The sequence below is a fragment of the Citrus clementina genome, unplaced genomic scaffold (assembly GCF_000493195.1).
Source record: "Citrus clementina cultivar Clemenules unplaced genomic scaffold, Citrus_clementina_v1.0 scaffold_9, whole genome shotgun sequence".
NCBI classification, from domain to species: Eukaryota; Viridiplantae; Streptophyta; class Magnoliopsida; order Sapindales; family Rutaceae; genus Citrus; species Citrus x clementina.
Window position 1 is genome coordinate 14,137,922 of NW_006261964.1, and position 6,625 is coordinate 14,144,546.

At 32.5% G+C, this 6,625-nt stretch overlaps 1 long non-coding RNA gene across 2 annotated transcripts; it reads right to left on the reverse strand.

Annotated features, from left to right (window-relative positions):
• Positions 1–2,949: 2,949 nt before the first annotated feature.
• On the reverse strand, positions 2,950–6,377 carry LOC112098260. Of its 2 annotated transcripts, none has more exons than XR_002905349.1 (3): positions 6,127–6,377; positions 4,251–4,350; positions 2,950–3,121 (listed from the first exon to the last, which is right to left on the reverse strand). It is a non-coding gene; the product is annotated as an uncharacterized LOC112098260 (long non-coding RNA). The 2 variants fall into 2 exon arrangements; XR_002905350.1 differs by having other exon boundaries at positions 2,950–3,131.
• Positions 6,378–6,625: the final 248 nt, after the last annotated feature.

The window sequence follows — 6,625 nt, forward strand, 5'->3', positions numbered from 1 at the left end:
ATGAATTCAAACTTCAATTGCTAGAAGTTCAAAATAAGTGTCTATATGGCGATTCTCATGTCATATTTAACTCAATCATTTCGAAGAGAAATTGGTATAACCCATGCTTCTGCGAAAATTTTAAAGATCACCTTAAAATTGAACATTCTAGGGGCGGGGAAAGTAAAACAGATTCCAAAATGTTAATTTCAAAAAACAGAGTTCTGGCAGCCCCAACAGGTAAAAGAAAATACTAAAGATATCCATCCACGCCATTAAAATGAGAAAATTACCAAAAAAATATTAACAACTAATCTTAACAATGAGAAAAAGTTAATAACCTGTATGACATTGTTAGCCTATATGGCTATAAATATTGATTTTGATGATAACAAACCACATGTATTTTAAAAGCTTTGATAATGTTTTTAAAGTTTTCGGATTTGGACTTATTTGAAATTATTTAAATGTTTTTGGGGTCATTATATAATTTCACAAAGTTTGGGCTATATCATAATTTCAAAAAGTTTTGGGATTAACGAAGTATTACTTAAAAATTCTGAAATTGGACATATTTGTAAAATTTCATAACGTTTTGGGCCATACTACAGTTTTTATAAAGTTTTGGGGTCAAACTGAAAATATGGGAAAAATTTCACTGTAGCAGGTTACTGTAGCAAGTGGCTTACCGGATACTGATAAACGGCAGGCCGAATTCAGGCAGTAAGCACCAGAACGAAAACGGCTTACCGGATTCCGAATTCGGCAAGCCGGTTAGGCAAAATTTTGAATTTTGCCTTAACGGTAACATAAATCCGGCTTACCGGATTTCATTAAACGGCAAACCGGATAGCCCAGAATGTGAGTAACGGCTAGTTTTCGAGCTCAAGTTATAAGAACTCAAATCCAACTCATTTTGAAGCTCTCCAACAAGCAAAAACAAAAGGCACACGTGATATCTTAAGTGTTCAAACTTGCGAAATACAAACATTGAATCTTTTCTTGTTCTTCATCATTGTATATCTACTCATTGAGTGAGTTTCATTGTAATCATCATTTGTTCATCTCATTTGTAAGAATTTGAGTGTGTGAGACACTTGAGTGAAGAGATTGGGAGATAATCTCTTTGTTGTAAAGGTTTATTGACACCTCGAAGTCAATTGTAATTGTTGAAGCCTTGGAAAGGCTTGGATAGTGAAATCCTCGAGCTTGGATCGCTTGGAGGCGTGGACGTAGGCGGGGATTGCCGAACTACGTAAAAATTCGTGTGTTTGTTTCTCTTCTCCCTTACTCTTTAATTATTGTGCTATTATTGAACTTATTGTTTTCAATTATTGTTAAGACATTAGATTGCTTGTTGTGTGGATTTGTTATGATAGATTTTAAAAATCCAATTCACCCCCCTCTTGGGTTGCACACTTGTATTTCAGACATGACATGACTAGTCGGATTATGGATTTTTCAAGTCATCTATTAGCTTTTAGTATCAATCTCATTTCTCCGAAGGTTTTGGCAACAAGCTCCTTTTCACTTCTGCCAAAATGGGCAACTCTTTTGACTTTGTTCATGATATATATGCTTTTTGTATGGAAGAAAATTCTTGTCATATACTAGAAAGAACAAACAAATGTGTAATATAATTAAAAGAATTAAAAGTACAGAGAGGCCACACTAGTTTGGCTTGCTACCTGACACGACTTAAAATGTGTTTGATTTTCTCCCAAGTATAAGAGTGCTTAGTTATAATTTATCTCGGTGAGTCCAAGGTCAATCCACAGAGAAAGAATTTAATTTGTTTACTTAAGTTTATCCAAATAAAAATAAAATTTATAAATATGTAATTTGTTTAAGAAAAAGTATAAAATTGAATTAGTTAGGGTTATGGATTTACTCTTAGTAATAAATACAATTTAACAAATTCTTTTTATTTTTATTTTATTTCTCAAAAGATTAATTGTATAAATTAAAATTATTTTCCCATTTATTTTATTGTGCATTAAGAATTTAATGTGCCAAAACTTAATTTATCTACACTAAATCAAAATTCCATTTTTTCATATTTTATACTAAGATATTAAGAATTCATTGTGCCAAATTCCTATTTTTGTCTACAATAAATCAAAATTTCAAAATATAAAATATGGATAAAATTAAATAGAAAAAAATTTAATTTATAAAATTAAAAATAGAATTTGATTAAACCATATTTTTACTAAGAGTTTCACCTTCCCCTAACTACTAATATTTAGCTAAACATATTTAAAATAAAAGGAATTTTCTTTAAAAACAAAAAAGACATAATTAAAAAATGCTTGAAAATTGAAAATAAAATTAATTTTATTTATTGAAAATATAATTCAAAGAGAGATGAGAAGAAGAATTTGGGGAAAAAGGAGAGAAGAGAAAGTGTCACTACTACAAATTTGGTCTTTTATGACGGTTTTAAATGACATAAGATGACGGTTTTAAAACCGTCATCTTAGGCACCGACATTAAAGAAGGTATGTTTTTTATGACGGTTCACCAACCGTCATTAAATGTATATTTTTAATGACGGTTATTTTTTAAAACCATCATTATTTATCGCCATTATATATGTTTTGATGACTGTTCTTTCATATAATCGCCATTAAATGTGCCATTTTAATGACGGTTTATTGTAAGAACCGTCATTATATATATATATCTTTAATGACGGTTTATTGTAAGAACCGTCATTATATATATATATCTTTAATGACAGTTTATTGTAAGAACCGTCATTAAATATTGAACAACATTTTATGACAGTTTTAAAAAAAAAACCATCATCTTTGTTTCTGAAGACTACATTTGATGACGGTTCTTTTGAAATAACCGTCATCTTTGTTATTTATTATTAAAAAAAATAAATATGGCAAATTTAAGACTATTTCAAGCCCCATTTTAATTCTAATTTCATATTAAATTCTTTACAATTATTTTTCCACAAACAAAAAGATGCAAATGTTTCATATACAAAGAGATAGCTCTACAAAAATTCTCACAACTACTTAATATCTACTAATGACTGCACCAGCAACCAACAAGATTGACATGCGTGAGTATATCTAATTTCTCGTCAAGTCTTCAATTGCAAACAAGTCTCACCAGTGTCAGCAATCTACGTCATTCTTACAAAGAATAAAGAGAAATTAAGATATATTCATATATTATAAATCATAAATATTACATGATTTTAGTGATTTAAGTTGTAAAACAAGACTTTAAAGTACCAAATCGCTATTAATTAATAGACTTACCTAAGTAAGTTTATCAATCTTGTGTTTAGATAATAAATGACAACAATATTTGCCAAAATAGAGACAATAAAAAAGCATTAACTACATCATCCATAAGACATCCAGTACCCATCCATTATACACTTGGAAATAAAAAAAAATGAGGCCTAATGTTTAGAATACTATGATTAACCAAAGAATTAATAGCATGCTTGGATATTACCTTGCAAAAGTTGTACCTACTTATTACCAAGGGGGTGAAAAAAGATTCAGTACAGATATGAGAAAAGAACTAAAGAAGGTCCAAAACAACAACTAAACAACACCCGAAATTATTCAGCTGCACTGTTAGTAGCAAAATTTCAGCGAAATAGCACCCAAAATTTCGAAGTGCAATTTTAATTGCAAAACAGCAGTAAAGCACCCCTTGAATGCTTACAGGTGCTTTGTTTCTGCATAAAAAACAGTAAAAACAGCACTTGGAAGTTTTCTGGTGCTGTTTTTGCTGCATAACAGCAGCTAAACAGCACCTGAACACTTCTAGGTGCTGTGTTTCTGCATGAACAACAGTAAAAATAGCCCCTGGAAACTTTCAAGTGCTGCTTTTGCTGCATTACAGCAGCTAAACAGCACCTGGATGCTTCCACGTGCTGTGTTTCTGCATAAACAGCAATAAAACAGCCTCTTTTGTTGTTGCACAGCAGCAAAATATCTTATCAATCACACAATTATCATGACATAAACTTGGGGTCTTGAAATATGGCTAAAAGAAAAGTTGAAAAAAAAAGTCTAACAGCTTTTCTCTTCATTAGAATTGTGTCCAGTATCCTGCATGGTTTCTATTTAGATTAAACCTACAAGATACTAGAATGTAAATCTAAAATGGGGACAAAATGCTTTTACATGTTGTTGCCTGTCTAGCAGATAGCAAATCCAAATGCATCACATAGAATAGCCCCGATCCAATATAAATTTTGTGATGATTCTAACAAAGAGCTTGACAGTACATACCTTTTTTCAGATTTTCCCCTGATGTCCTTCTGACCTTCTTCCTCATAACGACCGTCATCACCCAAAAGCGAGTGTCATGCAGGAATTGTACATTTGCCAGCTGAATTTGTAAATGAAATAGGGAAATTTTGTCTGGTTAGTGATTAAGGGGACTCAACTTGAAAGAAATATTCCAACGCCAAGTTAAAAGATTGTTTTGTGTACAAGTACATTGGACTAATTGTCATACTAATAAAAAAAAAAGTGATTAACTGTCATACAACTATAGGAAACTAACACAATAAAGTTTGTCCAATACTATGGAAATGGTATCACTGCAATATGGCAGAAAAGGAAAAAAAAAATTCTGCATTAACAGGACAAAATAAATGATAGTTCAAGCAGGTCTTTCAACAAACACCTTCAAGATGTTTTTGATTTGCATCAAAAATTAAAAATGCAACCAAGAAACCGATTCCCTAAATCACAGCTAGATATGAAAATATGAAATTAAAAGTAATTAAATACTTAGTCACGGGGAACTAACTAATCGAAGCGGTGGAATCAAAGCAATCGTATAAAAACTTCAGCCAACAAAGAATGCAAATATATTATCAAACAACAAAGACTCACATCGTAGAGTGTTTTCTTCAGCGAGTGATGGCAAGGCTAGGGTTTATCTAGTTCGATGGTGATTGATGGAGAAGGCTTTAATTTCAAGCCGTTAAGGATTGGGTTTTCTTTGACGGTAACGATTTGGATATGGGTTAGAGTTTTCTTGGGTAAGAGGGGTATAGTGTTGACTCCGGCGTAGTAAAGAGCGATCATGAGAGAGAGGGGTTGTTGGTGCTGCCCTACTGCTGCCTGTGCATAAGAGCGTGCGTGAGAGAGAGCGGCTACTAGTGACCTGGTGCTGCCATGCTCAGCTGCTGCTGCACAGGCTAGGTTTGCCAACGGCGTGCGTGCCACTGAGAGGGAGGGTCTGCGTGGGTGTGTGATTTTAGGGTGCGTTTGGCACACTTTATTGTATTATGCTGTATTACATTATTTTAATGTATGTGTATTGTATTATACTGTATTGTATTAGTACTGCATTACAATAATGTTATACAATATTTAGTGTTACATTGTACTGTATTAACTCATACTTATACTATGTTTGGTGCTACATTGTATTGTATAAAATTTTTAGTGATTAATTTAAATTATATATTTAAGAACTAATATTTATTAATACTTTAAAAATACTAAATATGAAAATATTAAATTTTAGAAGTTCAACATTATTTTCTAGTAGTTCTTAAATTATGCAATATGTAATCATAGGTTTACTTAAAGATTAAAGCATTCATGCAATCCGTTATACAAAAAGATTAAAAAAATAAATAAACTATAGTTGCCAAATTTTATCTAAATAAAAATTCCATTACTAGATAGTACCTGTGAATTATATAAATTATTATTACATAACACTTGCTCAGCACTTTTTAGATTTGCACAGGTAGATTACACCGTTCCAAATCTGACCATCCATCTGGACATACAGATCCCTTCCAATTCCATGTCCTCCGCCTTTACTCCACTCTCCACCGTATAATCGTATAAGCTAATTAATTTTTTAATTACGTGTTTAACTAATTAATTAATTTTCTCAAAAACAAAATTAATCTACTTGTTCAAATCTGAAAGAGATTAAGTTAATTGATTTAATTGTAAGCAAAAACATACAAAGAACTCATGAAGCCAACTAGAAATACAGACAAAATTACTAGCTTCCCACAACAAGAACAAAAAAAAAAAAATCAAACCCAGAAATAAAAAGACATGCTTCAACGGAAAATTAATGAAAATTAAACTGATTGTGGTTCAATTTGAAAAATCAAACCCAAATACTAACCGGTTGATTGATGATTCAAAGGCAATGTGTAGGCGCTTAAGTGGTTGCACAAATGGGTGTTCTCGTGCGGCATGAGGAAGCACTTGTTGGCGACGGCGATGACATCGAGTGATGGGGGCTAATGGCATCGGTGGTGACTCAGTGATGAAGAAGCGAATGTTAAATTTGTTTGAAGAGTCGTGTTTTGATGAAATAAAAATGAGAGATTTTACGGGTTTAAATTATCTAATACTATTCCGCACAGACCCGACTCCTACGCGGGTTTATTTTATGCGAGTTTCAGTGTATTAAAACAATAAATTTATGTGGTGTAATTCAAACTGATTTGACCACCAAACATGATACAGCATAGGGGTGGGCAAAATCGGGTTCGGGTCGGGTTCGGGTCAACCCGATCGGGTTTCGGGTTGTTCGGGTTAGACAAGAATGAATCCGAATATAACCCGAATTAATGACCCGACCCGAACATAGTTCGGGTCGGTTCGGGTCGGGTCATTAA